General features: G+C 43.8%; 1 pseudogene across 1 annotated transcript in view; it reads left to right on the top strand.

Moving 5' to 3' along the window:
* The window catches only part of LOC311226692, a 196,852-nt pseudogene that overhangs the window by 105,412 nt on the left and 68,193 nt on the right, over window positions 1-23,247 (top strand). Inside the window, exon 2 of the transcript XR_014621048.1 lies at window positions 33-175. The product of XR_014621048.1 is annotated as an uncharacterized misc_RNA (transcript). The remainder of the gene's footprint in view (window positions 1-32; window positions 176-23,247) is intronic.

Genomic DNA, 23,247 nt, shown 5'->3' with positions numbered 1-23,247 from the left:
TGTGTGTGTGCCTGTGTGTGTGTGTCCCACAGACCTGATCCACTGCACCAATGAGATGAACGTGTCGGTTCCCCAGCTGGCCGACTCGCTGTTCGAGCGCACGGCCAACTCCAGCTGGGTGGTGGTGTTTAAAGCCCTCATCACCACACACCACCTGATGATGTATGGTAACGAGGTGAGACACACACACACACACACACACACACACACACACACACACACACACTCCCTCTCTCTGAATGAAACTCTGGAATCACGTTTCAACCAAGTCACTAACGTTGCTGTCATGTGATCAAATAAATAAAACGTCCAACTCGCGCAACGACTCGGAAAAAAGTTGTGTCCCCATGGATATTATTGCGAGAGATAATTCATTTCATACATATTATGAAAGCCAATGTGTTGTTTAGAATCTGTCCAGTTCTACAAGCTGGAGGGGGTAGCGACAGTCTGACAAGTCTCTGCGGGGGGTCTGAACTCTGAACCCTACACACACCCTCTCTCTCTCTCTGAGTGTGTGTCTATGTGCGTGTATGTGACGTAGCTGCAGTGAGTGTAGTTCTCTGGAGAACCGGGATAATTACAGCCATACAATCTAGCAAGAATTAGACCTATTTACAAGTCGTATTAAGTTTTGCAAATAAGGAAACGGATGTAGAACAGTTCAAATGTACTCAAAAATGCCATTTCTCTATTTTTACCGATTTCTGAAATGCGCGACACTTTGGGCATTTCTGAGGAATCCTCTTGGCGATTTTCACACCTTTGTTCTACTGCATGCGGGAGCAAACAGGAGGTCAGACCCCAGAAGGTTTTAATATATAATATATATATATTGAGACAAACAATTTTCAATATTTTAATTGTCAGAGCAGGATACTGTTTTAGCAGCCAACCGGACCAGCGTTCCTGTATCCCAATATGACTTGGTTGACAAATCAACACAAAGCTCATTGGGTAGTACATGCATTCACACCTTGGAGCTGCCCAGTACAAACCCAGTCTGACCAGTACAACCCCAGTCTGAGACTGTTGACCACTAGGAGCTGCCCAGTACAACCCCAGTCTGACACTGTTGACCACTAGGAGCTGCCCAGTGCAACCCCAGTCTGACACTGTTGACCACTAGGAGCTGCCCAGTACAACCACAGTCTGACACTGTTGATCACTAGGAGCTGCCCAGTACAACCACAGTCTGACACTGTTGACCACTAGGAGCTGCCCAGTACAACCACAGTCTGACACTGTTGACCACTAGGAGCTGTCCAGTACAACCACAGTCTGACACTGTTGACCACTAGGAGCTGCCCAGTACAACCACAGTCTCACACTGTTGACCACTAGGAGCTGCCCAGTACAACCACAGTCTCACACTGTTGACCACTAGGAGCTGCCCAGTACAACCACAGTCTCACACTGTTGATCACTAGGAGCTGTCCAGTACAACCACAGTCTCACACTGTTGACCACTAGGAGCTGCCCAGTACAACCACAGTCTCACACTGTTGACCACTAGGAGCTGCCCAGTGCAACCCCAGTCTGACACTGTTGACCACTAGGAGCTGCCCAGTACAACCACAGTCTGACACTGTTGATCACTAGGAGCTGCCCAGTACAACCACAGTCTGACACTGTTGACCACTAGGAGCTGCCCAGTACAACCACAGTCTGACACTGTTGACCACTAGGAGCTGTCCAGTACAACCACAGTCTGACACTGTTGACCACTAGGAGCTGCCCAGTACAACCACAGTCTCACACTGTTGACCACTAGGAGCTGCCCAGTACAACCACAGTCTCACACTGTTGATCACTAGGAGCTGCCCAGTACAACCACAGACTGACACTGTTGACCACTAGGAGCTGCTGCTCGAGGGACGGGAGAACTCCATTCATTCACTCCCTCTACTCGGATTTCCCTGCCGGTGCACAGATTTGAACCGGCGGCCTTCAGTGATGTTAAAGCTCGACTATACTGTCCTGCAGAAGCTAACCGCAGTAACTAAAAAATAATTCAAAGTTGATTTTGAAATTAACCTTCTTCTTAATATCTGTTTTATCTTGTTACAAAGTTTCAAAGTTCAATCTTAGGAGTATAACGAATTGCAGTAGCTACAAAATCACTGGATAGTCAATGAACTTTAAAGCCATTTTTCTCAGTTTCACTGTTTGCATAGTTACTGTGGGTAGCTTCTGCAGGGCAATTTATACGCATACCAATATAGCATAGCTCTGATATACACACATTCACACACCCACGCACGCACGCACGCACGCACACACACACACACACACACACACACCCCCCCTCTTTTTTTTTTACACACAGAAATACGCAATTAGAGACGAATACTGAAGAACTAGATTAGAGTTTTTTAAAGTGAGGTCCAGGTCCATGAGAGGGATCTGGGCAGTCCCCATAGAAAATTCAAAGTTAACAGGACCAAATCATCAGTTTCTTATTTATTTATTTAACCTTTATTTAGCCTGATAAAACATTGATATGGTCCAAGAGGCCCCAACGAGAGTACAAATATACATATATACACGCATACATACATACATACATACATACATACATACATACATACATACATACATACATACATACATACATACATACATACATACATACATACATACATACATACATACATACATACATACATACATACATACATACATACATATTGATTGATTGAATACTTTATTTTGACACAAATCGTATGACAAAAAAACATTTTAAAAGACAAGACAATAACAGTGTCAATAACGCTGGTCAAAAATGGATAAAACACAATAAAGCCAAGGCTTGTTTCCATTGTGGTCCATACATGGAACATAAAAAGGCACAGAAACACAAATGGACATGTACACTGACAGGACACATTCTAAAAGAAAATTATAAAAACACCTAACCTGACAACTCATACAGTTAACTAATGTTAAAAGATACATACATACATACATACATACATACATACATACATACATACATACATACATACATACATACATACATACATACATACATACATACATATATACATATACATACATACACACATATACACACATATACACCAATAACAAAATAAAAACACAGTTAAGAATCATACACATAAGCAAATAAACAAACAAACATTATGCACATCCTATGTACAAAAGAAATACAGTTAATCTCTAGTCTTTACAGTTTTCTTCGATTGCATAAACACTCAAATCAAAAGTATTACACAATTATCAAAACCTTACACTCAAGGAGCAAAACATAGGCCCATATTTGCACCCCTATAAGCACAAAGTCAGCCTCACACTTTTTGCAAAACAATACACACAGTGATTTGCAAAACACTAAACACACTTGCATTACATTACACATAGAATGTCAAATTACCACACATATGAGCCAATTGGTTAAACACAGCAATCAGATGCACAAACACACCATTGCTTAATTGTAGATACACCAATCAGGTTTAAGCACTATAAAAATGCAGCAGGTGAGTTCACCTGTCTTCAACCAAAATGGAAGGAGAGTGAAGTACTGTACACAGAGAACGTGAAAATATACAATACATCCACCAAACACTACACAAGACAACCAATGATGCAGACTGATGAAAATATAAATTTTCTCTCCATATACCCAAATCAGTCAACATGGAGAATCACAACAAACAAATCTCTTGCCAGGTCTAGCTAGGCAAAGATATAATGTCTAGTATTGTCTGTACTCTATTTAAATCTTTTCTATTTTTGTTTTTGTTTTACTGTAATTTTAACCTGTACTGTACTGGATACAGTATTGTATGTTTGTCTGATATTTGCTGAGCTTACTGTGTTATGCACACTGTAGTAGCATGAAAACTGGGACATGTTTTGTTGTGATTCTCAATGTTGAAATGTTGACTGATTTGGTTATATGGAGAGTATATCAAAAAGCAGGGTAGCCGGACCAGCACTCTCAGGTTCAATGTTTTTAATGGCAGCCTGAATAGATAGCAGACATGTTTCGGACAATGTCCTTCTTCAGTGATATGGCTAGCAATGGAAATACATTCAAGATGGTAGTTAAATACACCTGGCAGGTAATTACATGACATGACACGGCAGGAAATGACATCACAACGCAGGTGTGCCGGTGCAATGTGACCAAAGGAATGACCTATCAAAGTAGAGTCCAATCATAAATTATACATATATATAGATATATCTATATCTAACACCAATCTATATTATAAACAATACAAAAAACTAAATTACCAGAAACTTGATATTATAACATATAACATGCCCATTAATTTCTAGGGCTAATTGAGCCCCTTTACATATTTAATTAAGTAGTTTCAAATTATACATTGGGCATCCTTGTGAAACATGCCTCTTGTTTAGCAACAAACAACAACTTTAATAAAACCAGAAATAACACTGTAGGTGTAAGGAGGTTAGAGGAAACAGGTTAAAACGTTCTCTTCATTCATTCCTCTAGGTTCGATGCAATTGAACAGGTGGATATAATAACATTCACGTTGCAACAGCAACTTGTGTCTGTCTCCACCTCGCACTGGCCTGAGTACTAACTCTAGTCCCATATATTTGAGATTGTTGACGGTATGTTTACACTTAGAGAAATGTCGAGCTACCGACAACTTGACATCTGAATTTCTCACAGCACATTTGTGTTCACTGATTCTTGATTTAAAGGCTCTCGTTGTTTATGGAGAGAAAATTTATATTTTCATCAGTCTGCATCATTGATTTGGGTATATGGAGAGACATTTTTTATTTTTTTATCAGTCTGCATCATTGATTTGGGTATATGGAGTTCAGCTCCAACTCCATTGTGAAGTTCGCCGACGACACGGTGGTGGTGGGGCTGATCTCGGACAACGACGAGAAGGCCTACCGAGAGGAGGTTGAGGTACTGGAACGTTGGTGCCAGGACAACAGCCTGCTCCTGAACATTGGTAAAACCAAGGAGCTGATCGTGGATTATAGGAGAGGACAGCAGGAGACACACACACCACTGACGATTAACGGGGCTACCGTGGACAGGGTGAGCAGCTTCAAGTACCTGGGGGTCCACATCTCAGAGGACCTGACATGGTCAACACACATAAACACAGTAGTAAAGAAAGCGAAGCAGCGCCTCTACCACCTGAGACAGTTAAGGAAGTTCAGAGTATCGGGGAAGATACTCCAGTCCTTCTACTCAGGAGCTGTAGAGAGCATCTTGACCGGAAACATCACTGCCTGGTATGGGAACAGCACGGCACAGGACAAGAAGGCCCTACAGAGTGTGGTGCGCTCAGCCGAGCGTACCACGGGTATTGCGCTACCTCCCCTGCAGGCTCTATACAACAAGAGGTGCAAATCCAGAGCCTGCAGGATAATGAAAGACCCCCACCACCCCAATAACAGCCTGTTCCAGCTGCTGAGGTCAGGCAGACGCCTGCGAAATCCAGCTACTAGGACGGAGAGGCTTAGGCTAAGCTTCTTCCCCCAGGCCATCAGAGCCTTGAACAATGAACATTGAGAGACACAGAAACTGAACTATCCACACACAAGCACATACACGACATGCACGCTGAGCACGCTCACACACTAGCAGCCACTTTAACACTCATGCCGCACACACGCACACTTATGGCCAGAGGAAAGGCCACTTAAAGTAGTATAGCATCAGGAACAGTGTATTGCACTACTAAAGCTACCTAGCATGTCCTATATGCTCTGTAAATACTAATGTACAGATACCGAGATGGCACACCATGTACCTGTTTATTGCACTGTTTTATTGGATTCTATTAATATGTTGTACCACTGTATTTTATTGGATTCTATTATATATTGTACCACTGTATTGCACATCGTCGCGGGCAAGACCAGCCGCATTTCATTGTATACCTGTATGCCGTGACAATTAAAACTCTTGACTTGACTTGACTTGACTATGGAGATAAATAAATTATATTTTCATCAGTCTACAGCATTGGTCTTGTGTAGTGTTTGGTGAATTTATTGTATATTTGCACATTCTCTGTGTACTTCACTTACAGTACTCTAATCACTGAGAAGTAGAATTGCTAAATGTGTTTTAGGTTAAGCACAGCAGTGTGTAACTGGTTCAAACAGAATTAAGTCATATGAAACGTGTGTTTCATATGGTAACAAAATGTAGTTTTTATAAATTAGTGTATAGTCTGTGTTTAATTTAGCAAAGGATCTGAGGTGTTCTGATAATTGTGTGTGTGGTTGTGCTAATTGTGTGTAGTGTTTTGAAACACCGGGCCCTGTTTTCAAAATCGTGCTTAAGCAATCGAAAAAAATTATATACATAATGTTTCAGTCTTCTCATAAAAAAAATATTAGATTTTGGGGTCTTTTCCTGCCTTTGGTCCGCTTTGCATTCACATCTCAAATGAACCGCAGCAGGGTTCACTTGCAAGAGTGAATGAGCTTTCACACCACCCCAAACCAACCGGACTATCCAAGGAAATTAACCAGGGTTCGATTAAAGCTTATTATAGTTTATCACAGTATCATGAGCATGTCTTTGTCAGTGGACACTGGACATGGGTATGGTCCGTATGGATGGCTCCAGGTGCTGCTGCGTTAAAGTGCACATCTTCAATACCTATCTGTACTATTTAAAAGCACAGTGCAGGACACACTCAAAGGTTATCGCACCTCAGAGATGGCAGTGGACATGTATGACAGGACAAAGGCCATATGTAATGGCCTTGGGATTGAGGAACATACTACCAGCCAAAGGAGGAAGCAGAAAAGGATGGACGAGTATGTAGTTGAGTCATCTTGTGGCACAAGCTCAGACCTCATGGAGATCAGCTGAGACAGAGACTGTTCTATCCAGTCCTCGACAGAATTCTGCAAGAGCTTGAGAGCAGGTTCTCATGAGTTGGAGAACAACATATGAGAGGCATACAGGCATGTTATCCAGCCTCAGACCAGTTTCTCTCAGTGGAATTGCTGCAACCCCTCGCCACACATTACAATATCCAACTACTGCCAGAGGAGATCACAGTTGCAAAGTGTTTCCTGGCCAGGACAGGCAGAGATGCAGTCCCTACTATCCAAAGTGTCTTTTCCCTCCTGGATGATAATAATAATAATGCATTTTATTTATAATGTGCCTTTCAAGACACAAAAAAAGTCCACAAATCGGTGAATGAAAAAATTATATAGGATCAAATGAAAACTACTACTTGCTAAAAATCGATGTTTAAAAGTACAAAAAAACTAAGAAAAATACCAAACACTAACAAACATTCAGCACAGACAATGGGGATGCTGCCATCAAATAAAAATAAAAATAAATAAAATAAAGTAAACAATCCGGGGCTAGGAGAAAAACATCCGGGGCTAAAGCCCCGGAAGCCCAGGGCTAACGACGCCACTGGTGTGAGTCCCATGCGAGGAAGAGGGCGGGCGTGAGAGAGAGGAGGAGGAAGAGAGAGAGGGGAGAGAGAGAAGGGAGAGAGAGAGAGAAACTTTATTATTATTCCTCTCACTCTGCTCACCACCTCTGGTGCCCTCTAGGAGGTGCTGTGCGTCCCCACTGCAATAAAGGATTCTGAACACTCCCCACTGACCCTGACCGCTGTACCTGCACTTACACAACTCTCGTGTGTCATCTTGTAAATATTGTCTTGTGAACTTCTTTTGTCTCGAGGCAATCAGTGGATATCGTCTCCGTTCTGCCTGTGACGCTGATATCAGATGTGTTTGATGTTATCAACACCTTGAACTGAGCTTTACGCACCACGCTGTAGCGAAAGAAAACTCCACCGACCTCGATTGATTTTATAATGATCAATTGGTTCATTGACCGCAGATAAATTACCTAATGACCTTCTAATAATAATAATAAATTGTATTTGTATTGCACTTTTCGTTCACTAGGATCCCAAAGTGCTACAGGGTTAAAACAGTTAAAAAATAAAATAATTATTAGTAAAAAATAAAATACAGAATAAAATAAAAATAGAACATAGTTAAAAACATAGTATAAACAGAAAATTAAAGACAACAACACAAGAAAAAAAATATCACAAGAATAAAATCAAAGGCCTTTTGAAACAGACCTTGGCAGCGCTGTTTTGGATGTATTGCACATTTCTTTGAGTATTCTTTCAGCTAGGGGACTCTATTCCGAAAAGCCAACCTCTCACCCTGGGACCCAGGCTTGTTTTTAGAGACATTACTACGCCTGTCACACGAGGGCCGAGGACAGAATGCCAAGAGACGAGGGACCCATCACAAGTAGGCCATCGACTCACTGTTGACTCGGAGGCACAGCGGACTGACACAGTCACCGGCCCGCTCTCGTAAGTCGAAATGCTGACTTAGGACCATCGAGCAGCTGCCCTTTGCTCGGTCTCTTTCCCCCCCAGGACTGGTCTGATTCATTATCATTATGAGCTCATCTTTCTTGGCATCGACGGGACCCGCGGTCCTGTTGAAAACTGCGCCCTGCGGCCCGGTGATCTGACTGGTGATCTGGCCGGTGATCTGGCCGGTGGGCTCTTAGGACCGCTGCCACAGAATGTTTGATAGTGTCGTCACGGAAACATGGGGGGGGGAGCTAGTGCGTCGCCATGGCAAAAGTGCCAGTCGACTGAGGATTCCATAGGCTTGGGTTATTTTTAACCGACCCAACTTCCTCCAGTCTTCCCTGAACTGTCCACGCAGCAAAACCACCATGATGTCCGCTTAGCGCTTCCCTTTATAATTGGAATTCCCAAGTTTTTACAAGGTGTTCGGTACTAGAGGCGGTTGCCGTTTTACGCCAAGAAGTGGAATTTATGTTCAGTCTTAAAAGGTATTAAAAAAGTCTTACATTTTAGTTGCACAAGTTGGGAGGTTGGGAGATGAAACAATAGAAACAATTGAAGTCCTTTTTTGCGCAGCTACCGGGAGCTTGGTGTGTCTGGTGAGAGCTCGGTGTGTCTGGTGAGAGCTTGGTGTGTCTGGTGAGAGCTCGGTGTGTCTGGTGAGAGCTTGGTGTGTCTGGTGAGAGCTGTGTCTGGTGAGAGCTTGGTGTGTCTGGTGAGAGCTTGGTGAGAGCTCGGTGTGTCTGGTGAGAGCTTGGTGTGTCTGGTGAGAGCTGTGTCTGGTGAGAGCTTGGTGAGAGCTTGGTGTGTCTGGTGAGAGCTTGGTGCGCTCTGGTGAGAGCTCGGTGTGTCTGGTGAGAGCTTGGTGTGTCTGGTGAGAGCTTGGTGTGTCTGGTGAGAGCTTGGTGTGTCTGGTGAGAGCTTGGTGTGTCTAGTGAGAGCTTGGTGAAAGCTTGGTGTGTCTGGTGAGAGCTTGGTGAGAGCTTGGTGTGTCTGGTGAGAGCTTGGTGTGTCTAGTGAGAGCTTGGTGAAAGCTTGGTGTGTCTGGTGAGAGCTTGGTGAGAGCTTGGTGTGTCTGGTGAGAGCTTGGTGAGAGCTTGGTGTGTCTGGTGAGAGTTTAGTGTGTCTGGTGAGAGCTTGGTGTGTCTGGTGAGAGTTTAGTGTGTCTGGTGAGAGCTTGGTGTGTCTGGTGAGAGTTTAGTGTGTGTGGTGAGAGCTCGGTGTGTCTGGTGAGAGCTTGGTGTGTCTGGTGAGAGCTTGGTGTGTCTGGTGAGAGCTTGGTGTGTCTAGTGAGAGCTTGGTGAAAGCTTGGTGTGTCTGGTGAGAGCTTGGTGAGAGCTTGGTGTGTCTGGTGAGAGCTTGGTGTGTCTGGTGAGAGCTTGGTGTGTCTAGTGAGAGCTTGGTGAAAGCTTGGTGTGTCTGGTGAGAGCTTGGTGAGAGCTTGGTGTGTCTGGTGAGAGCTTGGTGTGTCTAGTGAGAGCTTGGTGAAAGCTTGGTGTGTCTGGTGAGAGCTTGGTGAGAGCTTGGTGTGTCTGGTGAGAGCTTGGTGAGAGCTTGGTGTGTCTGGTGAGAGTTTAGTGTGTCTGGTGAGAGCTTGGTGTGTCTGGTGAGAGTTTAGTGTGTCTGGTGAGAGCTTGGTGCGTCTGGTGAGAGCTTGGTGTGTCTGGTGAGAGCTTGGTGTGTCTGGTGAGAGCTTGGTGTGTCTGGTGAGAGCTTGGTGAGAGCTTGGTGTGTCTGGTGAGAGTTTAGTGTGTCTGGTGAGAGCTTGGTGCGTCTGGTGAGAGCTTGGTGTGTCTGGTGAGAGCTTGGTGTGTCTGGTGAGAGCTTGGTGTGTCTGGTGAGAGCTTGGTGAGAGCTTGGTGCGTCTGGTGTGAGCTCGTGTGGAACGTGCAAGAATGTAGTGCAGCCGCCAGTTCAGTGTCGCTATGTGTTTTTCTTTTTGTTTTCTTTTGCTAGTATGGTCGTGGAATTGGTATTGAATTTAGCTTGAATAAATTTAGCTCCTCTCCTTTCTGCTCCTCTCCTCTCCTCTCCTCTCTGCTCCTCTCTCTCCTCTCCTCTCTGCTCCTCTCTCTCCTCTCCTCTCTGCTCCTCTCTGCTCCTCTCTCCTCCTCTCCTCTCCTCTCCTCCTCTCTCCTCCTCTCTGCTCCTCTCCTCCTCTCCTCTCCTCTCTTTCCTCCTCTCTGCTCCTCTCTCCTCCTCTGCTCGTCTCCGCTCCTCTCTCCTCTTCTCTGCTCCTCTCTCTCCTCTCCTCTCTCTCCTCTCCTCCTCTCTGCTCCTCTCTCCTCTCTGCTCCTCTCTCCTCTCTCCTCTCTGCTCCTCTCTCTCCTCTCTCCTCCTCCTCATCTGCTCCTATCTCTCCTCTCCTCTCTCTCCTCTCCTCCTCTCCTCTCCTCTCTGCTCCCCTCTCTCCTCTCCTCTCCTCTCCTCTCTGCTCCTCTCTCTCCTCTCCTCCTCTCTCCTCCTCCTCTGCTCCTCTCCTCTCTGCTTCTCTCCTCTCTGCTCCTCTCTGCTCCTCTCTGCTCCTCTCTCTCCTCTCCTCCTCTGCTCCTCTCCTCTGCTCCTCTCTGCTTCTCTCCTCTCCTCCTCCTCTGCTCCTCTCCTCTGCTCCTCTCTGCTTCTCTCCTCTCTGCTCCTCCTCTCTCCTCCTCCTCTCTCCTCCTCTTTCCTCCTCTCTCCTCTTCTCTGCTCCTCCTCTCCGCTCCTCCCTGCCGTTCCCCCGTCGGCAATGACTTGGATGGGAATTCATTTCCACGCTGAACCCCTGTTGGTAGTTTGTGGTTTAAATTCAGCATTAGTGGAGTTTGGAATATCGATCAGATTAGTTTGCACATTCTGTCTGTCTGTGTGTGTGTGATGTGTTGTTTGTTTGTGTGTCTGTATCTGTGTGATGTGTTGTGTGTGTGTGTGGTTGTGTGGGCACCATGCGTTCCCAGCCCGGCCGCAGTATCGATAATCTCTCAATTCTTCACCTTTAGTTTTTCTCTCCCTGCCAAGAAGCAATCTGGGCTCGTTCCCCGGTGACAGTCTGGGTCGTCTGGGCCATCGAGACGACGTCGATATCTTTTTGTTCTGGTGCACAGCCGCTTCTAACGCTTCCAGCAGATACATCCAGATATACTGCACCGCAGGGTAACAGACGCTGCTAACACTTCCCGCGGATATACTGCACCGCGGGGTGTTAACATTAACGGAGTGTTTACGATCCTGTGTGATTGGTGTAGTCGTCGTGTCTGTGTGCGTCTCTGAGCTACTGAAACAACCCAGCAGGAAGCTGCCTATTGTTCTTAAGACTGAATATTCGAACCCCCCCCCTCCCCCTGAATTTTGAAAAAAAGTTAAACTATTTCACGAAATTGTTATTTTCTGTTTCAGTTTAAATTCAGTTAGGGGCGGTCGGGTGGCGCAGCGGAGATTGCGCTCGTCACCAATGCAAGAGGCTGCGGTCTCGACTCCCGGAGAGTCAGCATTGCTTGAGCCTTGGGCTGACCGCTATACTAACTCGTTTGGCTGAGTTAGGGGGAGGGCAAGTCGTGGGTGGTGATCTGGCGTTGTGGACAGCAACGCCTACAGGTCAGGTCTGGGCGCCTGCTCAGCGGAGGCAGGACTTGAGGAAGGCAGCGTGACCTCCCATGCGTTACGCTTCACCAATGAGAGCCCTCGCTGCCAGGTGAGAAGAGAGCCACTGGCTGTCGCCGCGCGTGTCGGAGGAACATGCGCACAACAACCAGGTAGGGGAGGGGGGGAATTGGCACAACGACTAAATTGGGACGGAGAGAAAAATCTGAGAAAGAGAGGATTAAAAATAAATTATTTATTTATTTATTTTTATTCTGTTAACACTTTGATTGCCTAAGGCTAAATTCATGATATACCATAGGTTGCCAGCTCTATTTGTCTATGGATAAGTACCCCTTCTTTGCAGGGCTATAACTTTTTAAATTCTATTGCTAAATTGCCATTATTATGGCCCATTCAAAGTCCTATATGTATTGTTCATTGTGTAGCAACGTTAAACTTTTTCATTCACATATTCATAGTAAAGTATGGTCTAATGTATAAGTATGTTTTCATCTCTTTCTGCAGCTTTCTCCAGAACGTGATCTATAGCCCCAAATGCATTATATTGATGATGAAATACAGTTTGATGGCAATCGGCGCGATATAAAACATTTCAATTGGACGTACTTCTAGAAGTTTCTACGTATCACCTGATGCTGACCGGATGGGCGGGGGATCGTTTATAATTCCGTGGGCAGCGTTATATATCATTCATCTAGTGTGGGTCATATGTTCATCAGAGCAGTTTATATCGAACACATTCAAAAATAACGCTGAATCTTACCGTATCTTCCTCGCGCCGTTGGACGATCAGCGTGGTGTAGACCGTTTTCGATTATGGGATGTTTATCCAGATGAACCATTTTCAGGTTGTATAATACTATATACGTCCAAATAACGTTGTTTATTGAGTTAGGGCGAGCGATTGATCATCCAGTGTGTTGAGATGGAGTCCGGCTACCGATCGCGAGTGCCCGGAGCACATAGGATGAGCACTTCCTGTTTGGCGAGCCCCTCCCTCTTGGCCGATCTGCCGATCGGCCACCAGATGGCGCTCTCGAACCGTTAAACAGTTGATGGGAGCTCACCAGTACATCTCAGGGCTCCGGAAAGAAAATAGGATTTCGATCACAGATTTTTGAAATATTGATATCAAAGACGAGTTACGGCGTCTTCGGCAACTTGAGCATGGCGGGGAAGGACGCCTAAAAACGTCTTCCGGCAGCCAAAGTGTTCAAATGTTCAGTTTCAGTTAAATTCAGTTATTCTTTTTAATAGAATGGATCATTAAAATCAAAGGGTATTGCACATAAATAGGCACTTCAGATAATCCTTCAGAACGTTGATCCGCTCACCATCGTAGCCGATAATAACAGCATTGCATTGGCCTATCAACCGGTTTTAATAAACAAACAGTAGCATGTGCATCCTTTAGATAAATTAGGCTATGAAAATATATGAATAGGCTTCCTCTAAATATAAAAAGGTATTAAATAAGAATGGTTTGCTTCACTTAAAAAAAAATTATAAAAAATTCAAACAAATAATTTGTTTTTTTTTTGGGTCGAATTTTCGAATATTCGGTCTTAAGAACAGTAGATGATTTTGGTCAGTCATGCACATCCCTACCGCAGTGTAAGTATGTACGCCAACCGCCATGCCAAGGACTCCCTGTAGGCCTAGTTTCTTTCAAGTTTAAATTTGAATACCTTATTTTAAATGTATATTTAAAAAGCTCCTTACAACAAGTGTTTTGCTTGATAAATGAGGCCCATTGACAAAATGCCACATATGACCAATAATAAAGACGGATGGCAACAGACAGGGTTTATTTCCATCTGTTTCCATTCATACATATTGATGGATCTAATCTATATCGTGGAGCTCTCTCCTCTCCTCTCCTCTCCTCTCCTCTCCTCTCCTCTCCTCTCCTCTCCTCTCCTCTCCTCTCCTCTCCTCTCCTCTCCTCTCCTCTCCTCTCCTCTCCTCTCCTCTCCTCTCCTCTCCTCTCCTTCTCCTCTCCTCCTCTCCTCATCTCTCCCCTCTCCTCTCCTCTATTCTCCTCTCGTCTCCTCCTCTCTCCTCTCTCCTTCTCTCCTCTCCTGACTCGTCCACATAGTTTGCGCTCGGCACACAGTGACTTCCAGGAGCAGCAGCCCATAGAGTTCCCATTGGGAGATTATTCCCAGACCACAATATAAAAGGGAGCCAAGACAAAAAGGCCTGTTCTATAGAGTTTCCCCTTAAAAGCGCTCCCCCCCCCCCCCCCCCCCCGACATATTTCACTGTGATCCCCAGGGAGTGGAATAGCATCACAGAGAGGAGAGGAGATTAATAAGAGCGAGAGAGAGAGGAGAGGAAGGAAGGGTGAAGAGAGCTAGAAGCAGTGAGAGGTTGGGTGTAGTTAGGAGAGGGAGGAGAGAAAGGCACAGATAGTGGCGAGGGAGCGAGAGAGAGAGAGAGGAGAGAGAGAGAGAGAGAGGAGAGAGAGAGCTAGAAGTAGTGAGAGGTTGGGTGTAGTTAGGAGAGGGAGGAGTGGAAGGCACAGATAGTGGCGAGGGAGCGAGAGAGAGAGAGCTAGAAGTAGTGAGAGGTTGGGTGTAGTTAGGAGAGGGAGGAGTGGAAGGCACAGATAGTGGTGAGGGAGCAAGAGAGCGAAGGAGAGAGAGAGAGGAGAGAGAGAGCTAGAAGTAGTGAGAGGTTGGGTGTAGTTAGGCGAGGGAGGAGAGAAAGGCACAGATAGTGGTGAGGGAGCGAGAGAGAGCGAAGGAGAGAGAGAGAGGAGAGAGAGAGCTAGAAGTAGTGAGAGGTTGGGTGTAGTTAGGAGAGGGAGGAGAGAAAGGCACAGATAGTGGGGAGAGAGGGAGAGGATTGATTGATTGATTGAAAACTTTATTAACAGATTGCAGAATGGGTACAATACAGTACAGCTCAATACACACAATTGTTAAGGGGATGCAGACCAGAGAAAGACTTTCGTCTTGTTTACATCAGGGTCCCCCATTTTCAATTCATCAGGACATATATGACATACATGACATACAGATAGTCAGTACTGCTACATCTATACATTTATGACATACCAGATTTGCAAATACAGTACTGTTTGTGATACAGAAGGAGTCAAGAAAAGGGAGTATATACATTTGACGTAGAAACTGTACATTGGAGGAGGTTGGGTGGGGGGGGTTGGGTACACTGGGATATTGACAACCATACTGGGTAATTTACATTGGAGGTGGTTGGGGGGGGGGGGGGGGGGGCACACTGTATAAACAAGCAAAATTGTACATTGGACTATTGACAAAACCACACTAGGTAAATTACTGTACATTGGAGGGGGTTGGGTTAGGATATTTACAGGGGCCAGTGTTGAAGGGAACACCCAAGGAAGGGAGGGAGAGAGGGAGAGGAAGGGAGGGAGAGAGGGAGGGAGGGAAGGATGGGTAAGAGTGGCCGGAGAGAGTGATAAAGGACAACAAAGGAGATGGGAACAGGGTGTAGAGGACACTTGTGAAAGTGCTGATCGTAAGCTGCACGTGCTGTGTGTGTGCGTGTGTCTGTGTGTGCGTTTGTGTGTGTGTGTCTGTGTGTGGGCGATTATTTGAGTGTCATTTAGGATGCTGTGTTCCCGCGATCATGAAAACAAGGTAATCAGATGAAGCGATGGTTGTGCCGTGTTGCGCTCATTTAGTCTCGTGTTGGAAACGCAGCGCACCCTTCCTTCCCCTGTAAAATATCCTGAATTTCTTTAATTTAGAGAACAGATCCTGAAGCATTATTATTATTTTTTTTTACCAAAACGTGCTTTAACCTTTAAACAAACAAGAAAGCGATTATGTACCTTACACAAATAAATACCTTGTGCTAAAAATAGCGATATCGACGTGTCTTCGTTTTACATGATCGTGGGAGGAGAAAGTCCTAAACTTGATTAATCGCACCGGCCCTCATACGTGCACACACTCAGGAATGTGTGAAATAATGTCTCTTTCAGCAGTTTTACAACAGGTCCCTGTCTGTGTGTGTTGCACTATAAGTCATCCCCCATTGATGATGTCACTCACAACCGTCTGTGTGTGTTGCACTATAAGTCATCCCCCATTGATGATGTCACTCACAACCGTCTGTGTGTGTTGCACTATAAGTCATTCCCCATTGATGATGTCACTCACAACTGTCTGTGTGTGTTGCACTATAAGTCATCCCCCATTGATGATGTCACAGCTAGTGAAACCTCTCACTTTATCCTCTTTTCGTCCCCCGAGAGACGGTGGAGAGGGTCGATATGAAAGGCTTTAGGCTCAGCAGAGGAGTGAGGGGAGTTGAAAGAGGAGGAGTTGAAGAAGTCGTCCGGAGACTTGAGCAAGGGTTAGGGTTACAGAGCAAACGAGGGAGGCGGACAGAGCAAACAAGAAGAGGAGAGGAGGAGAATGAGAGAGGAGGAGAGAGAGGAAAACTGCTGACTGAAGTGTTGTATCGGAGAGAAGGGGACAAGGAGGATGTGAATGTTTGTGTGTAAGGTCATGTTGACTCTAATAGTCACTTGGCATACATACTAATCTAAAGACCTTACACACACACACACACACACACACACACACACACAGACGCAGACACACACACACACACACACACACACAGAGACGCAGACACACACACACACACACACACACACACACACACACACACACACGGTAGTACTATGTGTAACATGTGAGTGTGATCAGCTCGGACCAACAGACTGTAGTCAAGATGAAACAAGGGTAGGATAGAGGTGTGTGTGTGTGTGTGTCTTGCTTATCTCTGAAGCACAAGTATCCTATCTTTAAAAACAACTCCAGGCCCAACAACAGACACTTTGTTCCCTTTTCAGGCTGGAAAACAATTCTTGTAAGTGAGCGGACCGCAGCTTGCGAATGGATGGACAAGAACAGAGAAGCTGTGTGTGTGTGTGGGTGTGGGTGTGGGTGTGGGTGGGTGTGGGTGGATGGAGGAGCGGGCTATACACTGTGGGAGTATTGATGCAATGGAAGAGTGTTTGCATCCTGGGTGGGCTGACAATACATGGAGATGATACATTTCTGGGTCTATATATCGTCGACATTGTGACTTGTTTTCTTTTGTGTGCAAAATCACTTAACAGAATTTGATTCAATTACCTCTTTTATATATACTTGTATATATTGTATATATATATATATACTTTATGTATATTTGCGAAGCACGGCATCTTAACTGAATAAGGTCCTGATCGTAATGATTAAGCACCCCCCCCCCCCTCTCTCCACACAATCATGGACCCTACGTCACTGACCGTGTCACATGCTTTGTTTGGTTCTACATTGTGAGTTCTCCACTATTGGCCCCTTGTGTGTACATGTGTGTGTGTCATGGGGGGGGGGGGGGGGGGGGGGGGTACATACTGTGGTAGATTGTTGTGGTAGATAGTGTGTGGGGGGGGGTGGGGGGGGGGTGGGGGGGGTCTGCTTCATTGACCACCCAGGCTCATCCATCCATCAGTAAACCTCGGCTGTTACACTGACAGCAGCGGCACACACGCACACACACACACTCTCTCTCTCTTACTTTCTATTTCTCTCTTTCCCTCTCACTCTCTCACTCTTGCTCTCTCTCTCACACAAGGTGCATCTGGATGGACAGAAGGGTAAATGGCTGATTGCATGAGAGAGGGGGAAAGACTCCCAGTGTAGGGGAGAGAGAGAGAGACCCTAGGGTTTAATGTAGAGGTATAGACTTAGGATGCTGTTTTGGCATATAGAGGTGACTGAGTGTAACGTCCCCACAAGCATAGCAATACAATTGTGCGTGTGTAGGAGTGAAGTGCAATGTTTACTCCCACCTCCTTAATACAATATAATACTACATAACGTCCCCTCTAACCACATCCTGTGCATAACATTAAACGTGGATGTGACGGAATGTGAATGTGAATTCTATTGTCCATTATTGTCCCCCATACGTGTGTATTATTATTTGTGTTTGCACAAGAGCTATTCCTCATGTGAATCACCACGGCTCAGGTGCGTGCGTGTGACTCCTCCCCCCGGTGGCTTCCACCGCCACACGCCTGTAACCGGGTCGGAATCATCCCGTTTTAGAAGGACACACACACACACACACACACACATCTCAAACTACAGCCCTGTACACTATAATAACATGACGAATAGCGCGGCTGGGTAGCGCAGCGGACTAAGCGCTCATCACCACCGCAGAGACACTGGTATCGAATCCGGCTGTCAGCGTTGCCTCCGGCTTGGGCCGGCCGTCATACTGGCTCAATTGGCAGAGTCAGCGGGAGGGAAGTCGATGGGTGGTAATCTGGTCGTTGTAAACAGCGACTCCTACAGGTCGGTCAGGGCGCCTGCACAGCGAGGGAGGGATATGGTGAAGGTAGTGTGACCTCCCACACGTTACACTTCACCAATGAGAGTCCGTGCTGTCAGGTGAAAAGATGCTGCTGGCTGTCTCCTATGTATCGGAGGAAGCATGTGATGGACTTCAGGGCTCCCTAGACCGACCAGTGGGGGGCACATGCGAGCAACGACCAGGAAGGGGAGGGGGGAATTGGCATAACGACAAAAAATTGGGATGGGAGAAAAACAAGGAAAAACAGGAGGAGAAAAAGTGGATACAAAAATAAAATAACATGACGAATAGCTGAATCAGCGCATAGCTGAGTGGACAGGCTTGCGTCAGCGCCAGGGGTACTGGTGGGTGAACACTAGGGATGTGCATGACTGACCCAAATCATTTTCCAATAGTCTACTGTTCTTAAGACCAAATATTAGAAAATTCTAAATTGTTATTTTCTGTTTCAGTTTAAATTCAGTTAAAATGTTCAGTTTCAGTTTAAATTCAGATAATAATTTTTAATAGAATGGATCATTAAAAATCAAAGGGTATTGCACATAAATAGGCACTTCAGATAATCCTTCAGAACGTTGATCGGCTCAGCTGACAGACAATAAATCAAAATGACACCATTCACCATCATAGCCGATAATGACAGCATTGCATTGGCCTCAACCGGTTTTAATAAACAAACAGAAACAGTAGCATGTGCATCTTTTAGATCAATTAGGCTATGAAAATTAGGCTGCTTCTAAATATAAAAATGTATTAAATAAGAATGGTTTGCTTCACTTAAAAAATGTTTTATATAATTTCTATTTTTTGTAAATAATAAAAAAAAAATGATTAGACTCTGACATGAACATCTAATCTGGGGACTGGCACGACGATTCGAACATTCTAAATCATCCCTAGTGAATACAGGTTATGTTAACACGAGTTTCTCTCCTCTCCTCTCTGCTTCTCTCCTCTGCTTTTCTTCTCTCCTCTGCTTCTCTTCTCTCCTATTTGCTTCTCTCCACTCATCTCTGCTTCTCTTCTCTCTTCTCCTCTTTGCTTCTCTCCACTGATCTCTGCTTCTCTCCTCTTTGCTTCTCTCCTTTCCTCTTTGCTTATCTTCTCATCCTCTCTCCCTTTCTCTACTCTCCTCTCTTGCTGTCATTTTATTTCTTGTCTGGGATGGAAAAGCTCTGAGTTTCTCCTCAAACTGACATTTGACGAGAAGGCAACGTTCTGAGACTATTGTTAACTTCTGCCATCATTAATACTTAGCCCCATTGTCTTTTTTATATTGTATTTATTGATTTTTATTTATCATTTATTTAACAAGGCAAGCCAGTTAAGAACCAATTCTTATTTCCAACAACGACCTGGCAGACATTAAGTATTGATTAACCAAACTGAAATGTCAGTGAAGCTTAACTGAATCAAATTTGACAACTGAAGAGAAAGGAAGCGTATATGAGGTATAGAGGCAGAGTCTCTCTCTCTCTCTCTCTCTCTCTCTCTCTCGCTCGCTCGCTCGCTCACCCTGTGGCCATCTTGTCACAGTTTCACTATCTAACCTGAGTTCACTTTGCCACAGGCAGAATGCTTACCACGCTACACACACGCACACACACACACACACACACACACACGTTCTTGCTCAATTCCCTATCCACAAAGCGCATGTTCTTTACACTTAAACTTGTTCTCAGCAGTTCTCCAGACAGAACCTCTGCTGCTCTCTCACTCTGTGACATCATGCTGTGACATCATCCTGTGACATCATCCTGAAACAAGGCCTGCTGCTGAACCCATCATTTACCAAAACCCAGATTATCAATCATGTATATGTATGCACACACACACAGTCCTGTTCAGCTGCTCAATTGGCAGCAGCTCTCAGATCAGTTGAAGTTAATGGAAACCAAGGCAACCTGAACTATCAGCTGCTGGTTCAGCACCCAGCGGTTACGGTCGTCTTCTGTCACCTGATCCCAGAGCTGCCGCCGCCCTGCGGAAGGAGACCGGACAGAAACACAATCCGTTCCGGTCTCAGTCGTCTGATGATGCAAGATGGATCAGAGGAGGTGGAGAAAACCTCCTGAGCTTCCAACACCTGTTGAGCGACGTCCGACACATCAGATACAGACGACAGATTCGATTAGATACTTTATTATTATATTTGCATATGAGATTTGGGACTCAAACTTAAGGTGCAGTAATAAGTAATAAGAGAAACATAAGATACTATACAGAAACATAAAATACTATACAAGAAACATAAGATACTATACAGAAACATAAAATACTATACAGAAACATAAAATACTACACAGAAACATAAAATACTATACAAGAAACATAAGATACTATACAGAAACATAAAATACTATACAGAAACATAAAATACTATACAGAAACATAAAATACAGAAACATAAAATACTATACAGAAACATAAAATACTATACAAGAACATAAAATACTATACAGAAACATAAGATACTATACAGAAACATAAAATACTATACAGAAACATAAAACATAAAATACTATACAAGAAACATACAATACTATACAAGAAACATAAAATACTATACAAGAAACATAAAATACTATACAGAAACATTAAATACTATACAAGAAACATATAATATTATACAAGAAACATAAGATACTATACAGAAACATAAAATACTATACAAGAAACATATAATATTATACAAGAAACATTAAATACTATACAAGAAACATAAGATACTATACAGAAACATAAAATACTATACAGAAACATTAAATACTATACAAGAAACATAAGATACTATACAAGAAACATATAATATTATACAAGAAACATTAAATACTATACAAGAAACATAAGATACTATACAGATACATAAAATACTATACAGATACATAAAATACTATACAGAAACATAAAATACTATACAAGAAACATAAGATACTATACAAGAAACATAAAATACTATACAAGAAACATAAAATACTATACAAGAAACAATGTTACAATACAATATACAAAATAACAACAATATACAAGATAACAATATACAACATAACAATCACAGTGTCAGACGGTAGTGGGTGGATATTGCACTATTGCACTTGAGGGGCAGGGTCTTGCACAGTGTGGGAGGGGGGGGGGACTACCCTATATAAGGGCTACAAGGGGTCAGATGGATCATGTATTTAGATTAGATTCAAACTTGTGCAAAAACTGAGTATAAAATATACAAATTAGTAGGGTTGTCCCCGACTAAGGATTTGGATGGTCGACTAGGATTGGCCAAAATGTTGCCGTTAGTCGACTATTGGTCGACTTAAAAAATGTAAATTAAAATTTAATATTTTCAATTTTTTTTTTTTTTTTTTTTTTTTTATCATTCCATTTGGGCTGTGGGGGGGTGCTTAATGTCTGAAGGAGTCGACTGAAGGCTTCTTGTCCTCTGCAAAAGCATGCAATTGGTCCACTGATGGATACATCTTGATATTTGTCTAGTCTAGTGTGTTCATTAGACGGGTGAAATCCTCTTTCAGTGCCTCTGTGCCTGTTTTCATAGGCAGTTAGCCTCTGGTAGCCACGCTTCTAGGCCTCTTTTCTTTTGGAAAGAATGATATATATATATATATATTTTTTTTTTTATTATATTCGACTAAGAGGTTGGCCAGTCGACTACGGCTCCTTTCGACCGATTAGTCGACTAATCGATTAATAGGGGTCAGCCCTACTTAGTACTACTGAGTGTGGTGCTAATCAGATATATGTACAGAGTTGTATTATATAAATAAAGACAGTATGACTACTACTCGCCAGCAGTGTAACTATAAGAGTAGGATATGTACAGATATAGATATAGTAAAGGACTATGTGCAGGTAAGTACAGGTGAGGAGGATGGGTATATATAGGATAGATGTTTAAAAAATATATATAGATGGTATTTACAGCATTATAGTACATGCTACAGTACCATACAGAGCTACGGGTTGTGTGCAGGTATATTCAGACAGATTGAGCAGTGAAATCCTCCTCCCAACCAGAGTGATATAACATGGTGGTTCACCTGCAGTCACTTAACTTACCAACAGGAAACGGCCGTTTTCAAAACCTAAATCTAGTTGAAAACTCTCTGCATGAAGACGATTTGATCTACAGTTAATATGAAGAGGTGACTGCAAGTGTGTTGGTTGTCTTGGTTACAGGGATTTTAACGAGGGATTATTGTGCTATAATTTATGGTGTTGTTGTTTATGCACTCCCATTAGAGTCGGCCTCTGTGTTAATTCCCCGGTGTTTCGGAAGATGCCTCCTGTGATCGGAAAATATGATCATGTTCGTAGTTCTGTGTTAAAATACATATTCTCTTACAGCCTTGACTAGTTAATATAGGGTTAACTAGTATACAGCTCAGACACTAGGCGACAGACACAAACGGGTCAATTGTGACAAATGGGGAGTCCACACGTGAAAGCAATTTAACAAAACCATTTATTTAAACCTATCTAAGACAATTATTTACATAAACAATGAATGTTTGTATAGGAGTCAGTGATGAATGCAGTGTGTGGATGAGTGAAAGGTGGGGTGTGGTGTGTGTGGTGTAAGTAGTAGTATTATAATAATATCAAAGATCAGAAGGGTGGTGGATAACCTGTCTCCTGGGAGATGGAGAAGCACACAGAGGGTGTTAGACAGGGAAACATAAATACTGATGTTTGATATTGGCTTTTTTACCGATACCGATATACCGATATTGTCCAACTCTTAATTTCCGATACCGATATCTACCGATACCGATATATGCAGGGTTCCCCCCCCCCCCCCCCCCCCCCTCCCAAAAACGGAATAATTTCAGGTAATTAACATTACTTATTACATGGCGTTTTAACATTTGCCAAAATGCTTGATTGTGATTGGTCAATAGCGCTCGGTTGCCCCTAACAG

Source organism: Notolepis coatsorum (genome assembly GCF_963971535.1).
Source record: "Notolepis coatsorum genome assembly, chromosome: 4".
Taxonomy (NCBI): Eukaryota; Metazoa; Chordata; class Actinopteri; order Aulopiformes; family Paralepididae; genus Notolepis; species Notolepis coatsorum.
Note: the sequence above shows the minus strand (reverse complement) of the source record. Positions and strands in the feature narration are given on the sequence as shown.